Raw genomic sequence first — 11,434 nt, 5'->3', positions numbered from 1 at the left:
CCGGTCCCCTGGCTCCCTGGGTCCGCCATGCAGCTGTAGGTCAGGCCCCAGTGAAACTCCAGGAAAGCCTCAGAACCACATTTCCTATGGTGCTCATGCCTGGTCCACCACCTCTACCGTCATGGGGAGACCGGCCCCGCCTCTGGGTCCCTTAGTTGAGTGGGAGAGGGGGGGCTGTCCCCCATGTTACCAGGATATCCAGGGAAAGCACCAGCACCCCAAGGCAGTGCAGCTTTTCCAGCTCACACACAGCCAAGTCCCCGGCCCGCCCATGGTGCCCACAGGCTTGAGCGATCATGAGATAGGTGCAAGCTCCTGCCAGGGAGGGCTCAGTTCCCCAGGCTAGACTTAAGAAACACCAGTGTGTGCTGGCTCAGTCAGTTAAGCATCCGACTCTTTATTTAGGCTCAGGTCATGATCTCAGGGGTGTGAGGTCGAGCCCCCCACAGCAGGCTTCATGCTGGGGATGGAACCTGCTTAAGTTTCTCTCTCTTCCTCTCCCCCTCCTCCCACTCTCCCTCTCTAAAAGAAGAAGAAGAAGAAGAAGGAGGAGGAGGAGGAGGAGGAGGAGGAGGAGGAGAAGGAGGAGGAGAAGAAAAAGAAGAAGAAGAAGAAGAAGAAGAAGAAGAAGAAGAAGAAGAAGAAGAAGAAGAAGAAGAAGAAGAAGGGGAGGAGGAGGAAGGGAAAGAAAGAAAGAAAGAAAGAAAGAAAGAAAGAAAGAAAGAAAGAAAGAAAGGAAGGAAGGAAGGAAGGAAGGAAGGGAGAGAAACACCAGTGTGACCACAGGCTCCTTTCCGAACTCCCATATTATCTATCCTGGTTATTCTCCATGTACCTCCTCACCCCCCAGTCCATTCTGATTATGCTCTGTCCTGCTTGGCCAGGGTTCTGGCAGTGGCAGCTTTCAGCGGTTAAAAGTACTATTGAAAGGCCCACCTTTCATGCTCCCAGCTCTCAATCACCCCCTTAGTTCCTTTACCTTGTGCGTAGCTGTAGAAAGCAAAATGGAGTGACTCGTGTCAGTGGCGGCTGGTGTCTGGAGGTGATACGAGCAGCCAAGGGCAGTGTGGCCAAGACCAGATTCCGCAGAAACCAGCGCAGGCTGATGGCACCCAGAACTGATAACCAGCAGGACCAGAGAAGGTCTGCCAAGGCCTGAGACTGATTAAACTCCTTTAAAGTGGGATGATTTTTGCAGCAAACTGTCAGACTTTCAAGATGCTGACCCTTCACATCTGACCACATCAGGCTCTGCCTGATCGACCTCTGAACAGAACAGAGATCCTCCACGGCTTGAACGTAACAAACAGCACATGCCAAGAGCCAACCCAGACGGGACAGGGGCCCCGTGTCAAGTGCACACTCACAGACTGACTTTGTGTTCTGTTTCTTCACTTTCCACCCCCTGTTGTATCTTGGTGGTTGTGCAACTTCGCATTGTGCTTTGTGGTGTGGGACGTGTGAAAAGCCACGTTAAACACAAGGTGAAATGTCACTGAGTCTGGAATCCTGAACCTGCTTTACAGTCATGTGGACCTTGGCTTTATGGTCGAACAAAGCGGTGGAAAGACATAACCTGCCTGTGTGTGACATCACAGCGTGCATCGTCTAAGTTCTCCCAGTTAAACCCTCTGAGTTGCCACAAACCCAACTCCCACTGCCCTCCCAGGACTCTTGGGGAATCCTCAGCAGAGAAGTGGTGCCCCAAAATGATGAAATTGACCATCCTTTCAATAAGGCAGCTGAGGACTGAGCCACATTTAATCTGACTTAGAAAAATAGAAAAGGGTATCTGGGTGGCTTAGTTGGTTAAGCAACTGCCTTCGGCTCAGATCATGATCCTGGAGTCCTGGGATTGAGTCCCGCATCAGGCTCCCTGCTTAGCAGGGAGTCTGCTTCTCCCTCTGACTCACAGCCTTCTCATGCTCTCTCTCTCTCTCTCTACATTCTCTCTTTCTCAAATAAATAAATAAAATCTTAAAAAAAAATTTAAAAATGTAGCCTTTCTGGAACATTAGAATGGCAGAGCAAATCCACCCAAGTTTGGACCTCTGTGAGCTCTCTCACTTGTCCACCCAGAGCTCCCCTGTCCTCCTCAATATTCTGTGAAGAGATATTAGGTGCATAGGACTGTTTGTTGCCCTCTCCATTACCTTGGGCTCCAGGGACAGAATCACTGAGGGTCTGAGCCCCATGTGCTCCGGGAGAAGCCCCGTTCTTGACACAGATCTAAGGTTGATGCCTTAACCCTACAGATTCCTGATCCAGGCTATTTCGGTTAGAAAGGGAGTCAGTGATCGGAGATAAGATTGGGTAGGATAAAGCCGTTGGATTCTGCCCTTCCTTCTCATTAAGTTGTGTTTGAATAACTTGATATCGTTTTCTGGATAAGCTGGTTACTCATGGCTCCCAACAGCAAGCCACAGATGCTTTAATGATTGTGGTGATTGGTAACACCTGCTTTAAATTTTTTCCTGTTAAAAAAAATAAAGCTGACTCTACCTCACACCTTTGTAAATTCCAGTTATAAAAATGTACACATACAAAATTCCATAAAAGTACTGGGGGAAAAAATAGGCGATGTTTATTTAATCTTGGGAAGTGAAGGGGCGGGTCTTTCTAAAAATGATACAAAAGCAAAAAACCATAAAAAAATACGATGGGTTATGGGGCACCTGGTTCGCTCAGTTGGTTAAGCGTCTGACTCTTGATCTCAGCTCAGGTCTTGATCTCAGGGTTGTGAGTTCAAGCCACACGTTGGGCTCTACACTGGGCATGGAGCCTACTTAAAGTAAAATTTTAGAATGATGGGTTTGACTATATAAAAGTTGGAAATTTCTATATGCTATTATCCACATGGATTTAAAAGTTAAAGCAGAAACTGAGAAGCAACATTTCCACACGTGAGAAGCAAAGAAATATTCTTCCCAGTGCATGAATAATGCTCACGAACCAATTAGGGGTAAAAGAATATCCCAGTGGAAAATATGCAATGGATATGATGTAGTAATTGATTGAGATTTGCAAATGGCCAGTGACCTCATGAGAGGGTGTTCAACCTCATTGGCAACCAAGGGAAGATAAAAAAGAAGAAAAGGAAAATAAGAGGAAAAAGAAAACCACACACATGGCACCATCACCACAGAACACATGGGGTATCTTTCCTCACCTATTAAATGAACAAAGGTGAAAAAAATGGTAACACCCAGTGGGGGTGAGGTTTCTGACACACTGGTGGGAAGACTGTAAGTACCACAGATTTTTTGGAGGTCGGTCTGTCAATAAGTATCAGAAGCCTTAACAGATGGATCCCTTTTGACTTAGCAATGGTCCTGTTACACCTGATCTGACCTTGAGAGGAGGGATACCATCTCCCTTGGCTTCTCCATCCAGAACATGGGACAATCTCCTTAATTCCCCCAACAGAGTAAAGGCCAGGCCCTTTGAAGAGATCATGTAATACTTCATTTTTTTGGAATGATTCAGGAAATGGACAAGAAAAAAGATTTCAAGGCTTTTCTGGTCAACCTTCTGTTAATATGAAAAATCTTGACACATTAACTTGGTAATGAAGAGCAGGTTACGTAGTACTCAGGGAAAAAAAAAACTATTTTCATTTTTAAAGAGGTAGAATAAAATAAAAACTTTCATATTTTTAAATAATATTACAATGTCTGGGGCCTGCTTAGGGGAATGGGCCCCTGGGAAGTCGGTTCCCCCCAGCCCCTGAGCTGGAAGGTACCAAATTGCTTTCTGTGGAAAGGTTGACTCCCCACGGGTACTTCCCTGGGTTTAACTGGCTTTAGTGACAGAACCCAGAGACAATGCCCATTAGCAGCTCTAGGCTGGCCACCTTATGCACAATAGGAAAGACATCTCTTTCCTGTCAGTTCCAGGTCAGGGAAAAAAAAAATCCCTGGGCTTGGCTGGGTCACATGCCGATCCTTTAATCCATCATACGGCTGGAGGGATGCCACCTATTATAGACAATTATTGTTCTTCTGTTCCCAAGACTCCTTTCTCTTCTCCCTTTGGTAACAGTTATCAGATTTCCTTTGGAGACCCATTCTGTCCTCATTCCCAGGGGTTGTCTGAGGCTGCCAATCTCTATACCCCACCTCTAGGTCCCCGACAAGAGCACTTGAGCTAACACTGGCCAACCCATGAAAAACCATCTTCTTGGCCACAACGACTGGGGATGCAAATGAACAGGACCAATCCCGGTTAGTCCTTCTGTAAGATCCCGTCTAGACATTGGAGGAAGAAATCTGAGGGCATCTCCGCCTCACTTCCATTCCCTGACACGTGGAGAGAAAGCCCCTGCAGTGGGAGAGAATGGATCAGCTACTAACATCCCCCTCCTTAGACTTCCCAGTGTTGCAAATGATAAAGTCCTTGGTAGCTTGAGTTGGGTTTCTGCCATGGACAGATTCAGGGGCCTGGACCTGGTGAGATCTGAACCACATGCCTGCATTGATGATCAGAGAAATAGGTCATTGAGATTGGCATACCTTAATAAAATCACAGGGCTAGAGTGGAGGAGAGTTCCCCAGAGAAGGGGCTACTATACGGGACAGAGCAAACAGTAACGGCAAATGAGTACTGAAACATCACTGATCAAATAACGAAGGGGGCTTACATACTATACTCTGTAACTTACAAAGAATAGCCTTACGTTTAAGTTCCCATGAAATATTTACAAAAATAATATATATTCAGAGGCACCTGGAAAGTTCACTCAGTTAAGTGTCTGGCTCTTGATCTCAGCTAGGTCTTGATCTCAGGGTTGCGAGTTCAAGCCCCACATTGGGCTCCAACCACAGGGTGAAGCCTACTTAAAAAAAAAAAAAAATTACATATACATTCAAGTACAATGAAAATCCCAGTAAAATCCAAGTCCCAGAAATATAAGTTCTAGTCTCAGACCACAATGCAATAAAATTATATATTCATAAGAAATTCTACACCTGAATCCAATTTTACCATATATGTTAACTAGAATTTAAATAAAAACTTGAAATAAAAAATAAAATAAAAACCCATAAGAAAATTTCAGATCAAAGTAAAATACAACCAATTAACATTAAAATTAATCTTATAAAAGTTTATAAAGTAATAATAACATTTATATAGAAAAACAACTATTCAGGAACCTTTTTTTTTTTTTTCACTTTAGGGCAAGACCAGGAGAATATCTACCAGTCTATAGAACATACATAGCGGTTGTCAAAACTTCATGGTGGAACAGATATGAACAAATTTAGAGATGGGTTATACAGAACAAATATATTTTAATGTAATATATAACAAAGCAAGTGAAAACTGTAAAACGATGATAGAAGTAATTCTCTCTACATTCATACGGGAAATGGATAATAAGGTCAGGTGAATAACGAATCCTTACTCATAACATTTACCACAGAACATTCCAGACAGGTTAAAGTTAAATCTTCACATGCATGCACACATAGAGCCATTAAAAAAAAACCCACAACAGAAAAATAGAAAACATGGGCTCACTCAACCTACTGACATATGGGTGTCAAGACCGAGTGTGGGTTTCAGAGCAGACAGGACTCTGGGTTTCACTCCTATCCAAGGTGCTTACTCAAATACTTACTCTCTAAGCTCAGTTTCCTATCTGTTTTCCTGCCTGATGTAGGTAAAAAGACCCAGTTCACAAGCACCGAAGCCACTTCATGGTATGTACTTTGAGCCCCTGCAGTAGATTTTTCCAGGCTGGGTGCTAGGGATACAGTGGGGGTTCTCTGGGACAGATGGCCCTGGGGAGAAAGCTCCAAGTGAAGGAACTGTCCAAGCATGTAATTAAAGAGAAGTGTGGGAGGCAATGAGACTAGAATACATTTTTTTAATTTGTAAACGTCTGAATATAAATGTAAAGAAAAGCAACGGAGTGGAGAACACTTCATAGTGTCTAAGAAAAATAATAATATCAAGATATTTAATAAGCTGATAAAAATCTTATTGAAAGCCCTTAGAAATTAGAGGAAGACAACTTAAAGCCACTTGGAGGCTCTTGGGCAAATGCAGACAAGCTGCAGGATTCGCAGAGGACTGAGAAGAGAAGTCACCAGAAGGTACCGCTGACCCAGGGCTGGCACAGAGTCGCCCAACACAGAGAGCTCTCATCATCAGATCCTCCACATGGCAATTCCTCTGATGGAAGGAAAGAAGGAAGGAAGGAAGGAAGGAAGGAGAAGAGAGTCAGGGAGAGAGAGAAGAGAGGTTAGAGGTAGAAGGAAGGAAGAAGGAAGGAAGGAACGAATGGAGGAAGGGAGGGAGGAAGGGAAGTAGGGAGGGAGGGGAAAAATTCTACTTGCACGGAGATGTTTTTACCTGTGTAATTTGTATATATATACACAGTACTTAAGCAGCCCAAATCCTAACTGTAGATGATTATATTGCAGACCATGCAGATCGATGGAAAAAATTATACAAAATCGCAATGCAGGGGCGCCTGGGTGGCTCAGTGGATTAAAGCCTCTGCCTTTGGCTCGGGTCATGATCCCAGGGTCCTGGGATCGAGCCCTGCATCAGGCTCTCTGCTCGGCGGGGAGCCTGCTTCCCTTCCTCTCTCTCTGCCTGTCTCCTGCCTACTTGTGATCTCTGTCTGTCAAATAAATAATAAATAAAACCTTTTTTTTTAAGATTTTATTTATTTATTTGACACAAAGAGAGAGATCACAAGTGGTCAGAGAGGCAGGCAGAGAGAGGGGGAAGCAGACTCCCTGCTGAGCAGAGAGCCCAATTCGGGCCTCAATCCCAGGACCCTGGGATCATGACCCGAGCCAAAGGCAGAGGCTTTAACCCACTGAGCCACCCCAGCGCCCCAATAAATAAAATCTTTTTTTAAAAAATCACATTGCATAAAAAGTCAATCTCAAAATATTAGGTACACTTAGATTTCACCTAGGCACACATTTTGGACAATCTGAAAACTTTGGAAAGTAACAGGCAGATCATGTTATGTTGGTGAAGGCATTTAAACATTTTGATGCAGTCGACATTTCTGTTGTTCTTGCTCTGTAACACTGGGTAATTATTCTATACACCCTCATGCACAAAGTTGATTTAAAAAAAGAACGTTCGTCACTCCACCCAAATTAAGCTCAACACAGCCCAGGCCATCTTGAGGCTAGTTTCCGAGCCCCAGTCCGAGGTTTCCAAGCAAGTGAGAGCATGTGTGCAGAGGGCAGAGGCTGGCGGGGGGGGCCCCCAGCAGGGGCTCGTCCTGTGGGGCACAGCTGCCCACAGGGTCCTGGCCTGGCAAAGCCCGGGGAGCGTCTTATCGCATGAGCTCATGTGAAAGCCCCACGCCTCCAGGTCTCCAGCAAACATTTGCCATTCCTTTCCTGTCACCACCCAGCTCTGTGCTTGTGCCCATGAGCTCATAGTCCTGGGCAAGTCCTCCTGGGGTCAGATAACTGCCAGGGGCAGCTCCTTTCCCAGCGTCCTTCCTCTGCCCCGTGCCTCCAAGAGACATCGAGCTGCCCCGACTCCCACTCTGCGGTTCCACACACAACAAGGAATTGTGTGAGCTCAGCAGAAGTCTGGGGGCTGGACGGGGCTCTGCCACCCCAGTCCCGGCCCGTGTCCCAGCCTCGCCTTGCTCTGGGAACTACTCAGGCACAGGGACCAGGCAGACCCCCTGGACTCCAGGCCCCGCCCATGTCTGAGCCACTGTCTTGTTTCTGTCTGGGTTCCAGACTCAGCAGTGACCCTGAGCCCCTCGCTACCTCCCAGGTGTGTGGCAGCCTGAGGAAATGCTGGGGGAGGGGAGTCCGTCAGTTGTGATGATCCCCACCTGGAGGTAAAAATGGATGCTCTGTCTGCCCAGGGGGTGTGAGGGAAGGTTTCTCAGCTGCGGGAGAGGTGGTTCACACATTCAGTCTTGTCCACGAGGGACCCCTGGGTGCCTGGCCTCCTGCTGCTGGGAATCTAAGGGGAGTCCCTGTGGCCTTTCTCTCGGGGACAGCTGAGAAGGGGATGAACACCCCTCTCCTTGGGTCACCCCTGGCACTATTCAAACCCCATCCCAGCCAGCTCCTGCCTCAGACCACCTGACACAAGCTGGCCACCCGAGAGGCCTGGTATCCTGACACTATAGAACTCTCCATCTCCCAGACCTGTGACCACAACGTTCCCAACCCATCTGGCCCGCTCCTTTCCAGACCTCCCAGAAATTGAAGAAGAGACGAATGGGAAAAGGGGACAGTGTGGTTCCAAAGAAACGGCCGCTGACAGATGTGACAAAGGCCCCAGAACTGTGAGCACCACCCCCCTCCCCATCTAGAAAACGGCCTCGAAGGGGAAAAGAGCTGTGTCCGTTTCTCTGCCAAACAGCACACCACATTCCCACGGGAGCCCGCTCGGCACAGGGTGGAGACAGCTGTTCGTCTCAGCAGATGTTCTCGCGGGAAGCAGGGGCGCTCGCTCCCAAGCCTGAGCCCCATGACTCACTGGAGGCCCGCCCGCCCGCTCACTCTGGAGGCCTGAGCCGCCTGTTGAGCCCGTGCATGGCGGCGGGCAGGTCACAGAGCTAGCGGGCTGACTGCTGTCTGCCCCCCTCCCCCGCAAGGCCTAGCCCAGTGCTGCTGGCCTTAGATCCCTGTGCATTTATTAAGCACCTACTGTGGGGCAGGCAGTATTCAAGAAACTGGAACTACTGAGGTGGACATAGGAGTTCCTCAAGAAGCAGACAGAGGGTAGCGTTAAGACTATGACAGTGACAGGCTCATGGTGGCATGAAGGGTGTGGGATTCTGCGGCTGGGTGGGCCCCTGTTGACTGTTGATCCAGAGGAGAAGTCTACGGGGACCAACAGGCCCAGGGAGAGCCCCGGCACTCAGCAGGGTCATCACACCAGAAGATTCCCAGGCTATCCCACATCGTTTCCGAGCCTGCTAGGCTCTTCTGCCAGAAACAAGCCTGCCTTGGAGGTTCTCCTGCCTCCGCAGGCCTCAGAAACCAGTCCTGATGGTCACATAACCTTCTCCATGAGGCTCACCTCCAAAAGGTTCTCAGGGAGCCGTCTCAGCCATGCCACCCTAGTCTGACCACTGTGCTGCTGAGCCAGTCCTCGAGATATGGGAACTTAAGGGGGCAAGCAGAAGGTGGCATGGCCAAGACCCATGCAGGGTATAGCACCTGGAGCTATGTGGCCAGGATGTCCAGAGCAGGGTGCTTGATCCCTCTGAGTTCAAGTTCTCTCCGAGGGGAGAAGGAAGGGGTAGGACCCCACTGCCTGGGCTGCTTGATCTGGGCACTCTTCTCTGAAACCAGGCACCCTGTCTCTGAGCCCTTCCACCCTCCACTCCTGGCCCACTTACCGCCCACTTTCCGGATTTGCTCATAACACATCACTCACCACGCTGTGTTTCTCTTAGCTCCGTGAAACCTATTCTGCCTGGGAAATACATTTGGATTTAATGGGGTAAGAAGGTGCTGAAGTTAGAAATATTTGCTTCATTTAGTAATACATATGAGCATATGTCACATGCATTTTACTGAAGGGAACACTCCCCCACCAGGCTGTAAGCTAGGATTAGGAACTGTCTGATTCTATAGAATCAGGGTGATAGTTTTAATCATCCCACAAAATACTTCACAGCATGATTTTCTAAGACAACATGCCCTGCACAGTCAGCCTGGACCCAGTCATTAAACATTGTCCTGATGACCCGCTCCACTATTTCCATAGAGGAACTACTCTAGTCCCTCTTAATTGTGCTTCTCTACACGTTGTCCCCTTTGTCCTTCTATCTATCTCTGAAAGTGCATGACCAAGGCCCCCAGATGACCTCACCCTCCCATGAGGGGCTGACTGGGGGAGTTACGAGGCTCTGGCAGATGGTTATTCCAGAAATGAAGTGTTGAGGTCGAGCAGTGGGCACCGAGGGCATGTGTTGCCCTGGGGATCATTCAGGGAGCTTACCTGAAAGCAACAGAAACAGATTGGCTGAGTAAAGTAGAAGAGGGATTTATCAAAGGGTATTGGGCAGTCCGAGAAGGCTTGGAAACAGCTCATCCAGGACCAGTCAGGCGGCAGAGTGGGTCTGATGAGGCTTTCCACGATGCTCCTGGCCACCAACATTTATGATAACACTGTGTCAGGACCCCGACCCAGGACAGTCGCCATTGGGTGTGACTAAGAGCATTTCGTGGGGGGCTGGCTTCTCCGAGACAATAGGTTCCAATTTAAAACCTAGGATACCGAACCATCTTTGACTCGGAAGGGCCCTTGCCATAAACTCCCTGCTCACTTTCTCAGGAATTAGGCTTTAGCCTCTGTTCCCTTGCCTGCCTGTTCAAAGCCACACGGGGAGCAGTTGTTCCCCCCAGGGAACTGAGCCTATCTATTGAGGCTCTCCATCAACCCTGTCTTTTACTTTTGAAAAGAAAAAAAAAAAAAAGGAGGGATAAACTCTGACGTCATGGGCTTGCGTAGGACAGCGGGGTTGGAGGCCATCTGGAGCAGGTGCTGGCAGAGCCCCTGGGAAAGAAGAAGGAGGGCAGCTGGCTCATCAGGTGGGGGTATCCTGGGGTCAGACAAAGACCTCATGGCACCATTAGGTTAAACTTTCCTGGAATTTCTGGCCAAGGACGGATGGATAATGCTTCCTTGGCCTCCAGCTCCTGTCTTAAGGCCAGGCCCTGTAGGTGGAGGACTCCTAGAGGAGGCACCAAGCCCAAGTAGACGTGGCCAAGCTTTGGTCTCTATTTCCACTGTGGGTCTCAACCACCAAGCGGTCCTGGGGGGTCTCAGAGGCCCAGGGTCTCCCCCCTTCCCTGGGGGGAGTGTTTGTGGTGTGACATTCAGATTCCTCTGCTGCCCCAGCTGCTCATCCCGCCTTTGTTTAGGGGTTGGAAGCCTCTTGTCAAGCCTCCTGATTCACTGTGCCCTCCCCACCCCCGCCCCGCCACCCCATCCAGGAGGCAAGTACAGATTCTTCACAATTACAGGTGGTGAAACTGAAGGCCCAGAGCAGTGATGGGACCTGGCCAGGGTCCCGCTGAAGTTTCCCTGCCCGGCCTCGGTAAGATCTGCTCACCGCCTGTTCAGTGTCCTCTCTGGGAAGTTATGCAGCTGGAAGGAGGCCCCTGGGATGAAATAATCGCAGAGAAAACAGATGGGCTGCTGAGGATTCCTCCCTTCCTCTGTGAGCCTGAGAAGCCTCCCGCTTTGCCCCAGTGCCGGGAGGGGGCGCTGTTCCACAGAGCGCGGGTTCCCACCTCTTGGGTGGTGAGCTGGGCAATCTTGTCTTTACTACCCCATCCCCAGCCTCAGAGAAGCCCTTCTGCACACCTTTCTCACCCGGGGAATACTGATCAAGGCCTTCTTCATGTTCCATAGGGTCTTGGTAGCCAAGCAGACACCGGCTGTCCCAAGGAAGTGCCCTCACCTTCATGGAGGA

This window comes from Lontra canadensis, unplaced genomic scaffold, assembly GCF_010015895.1.
Source record: "Lontra canadensis isolate GAN:19392208 unplaced genomic scaffold, GSC_riverotter_1.0 scaffold13, whole genome shotgun sequence".
In the NCBI taxonomy this organism is placed as follows: domain Eukaryota; kingdom Metazoa; phylum Chordata; class Mammalia; order Carnivora; family Mustelidae; genus Lontra; species Lontra canadensis.
Note: the sequence above shows the minus strand (reverse complement) of the source record.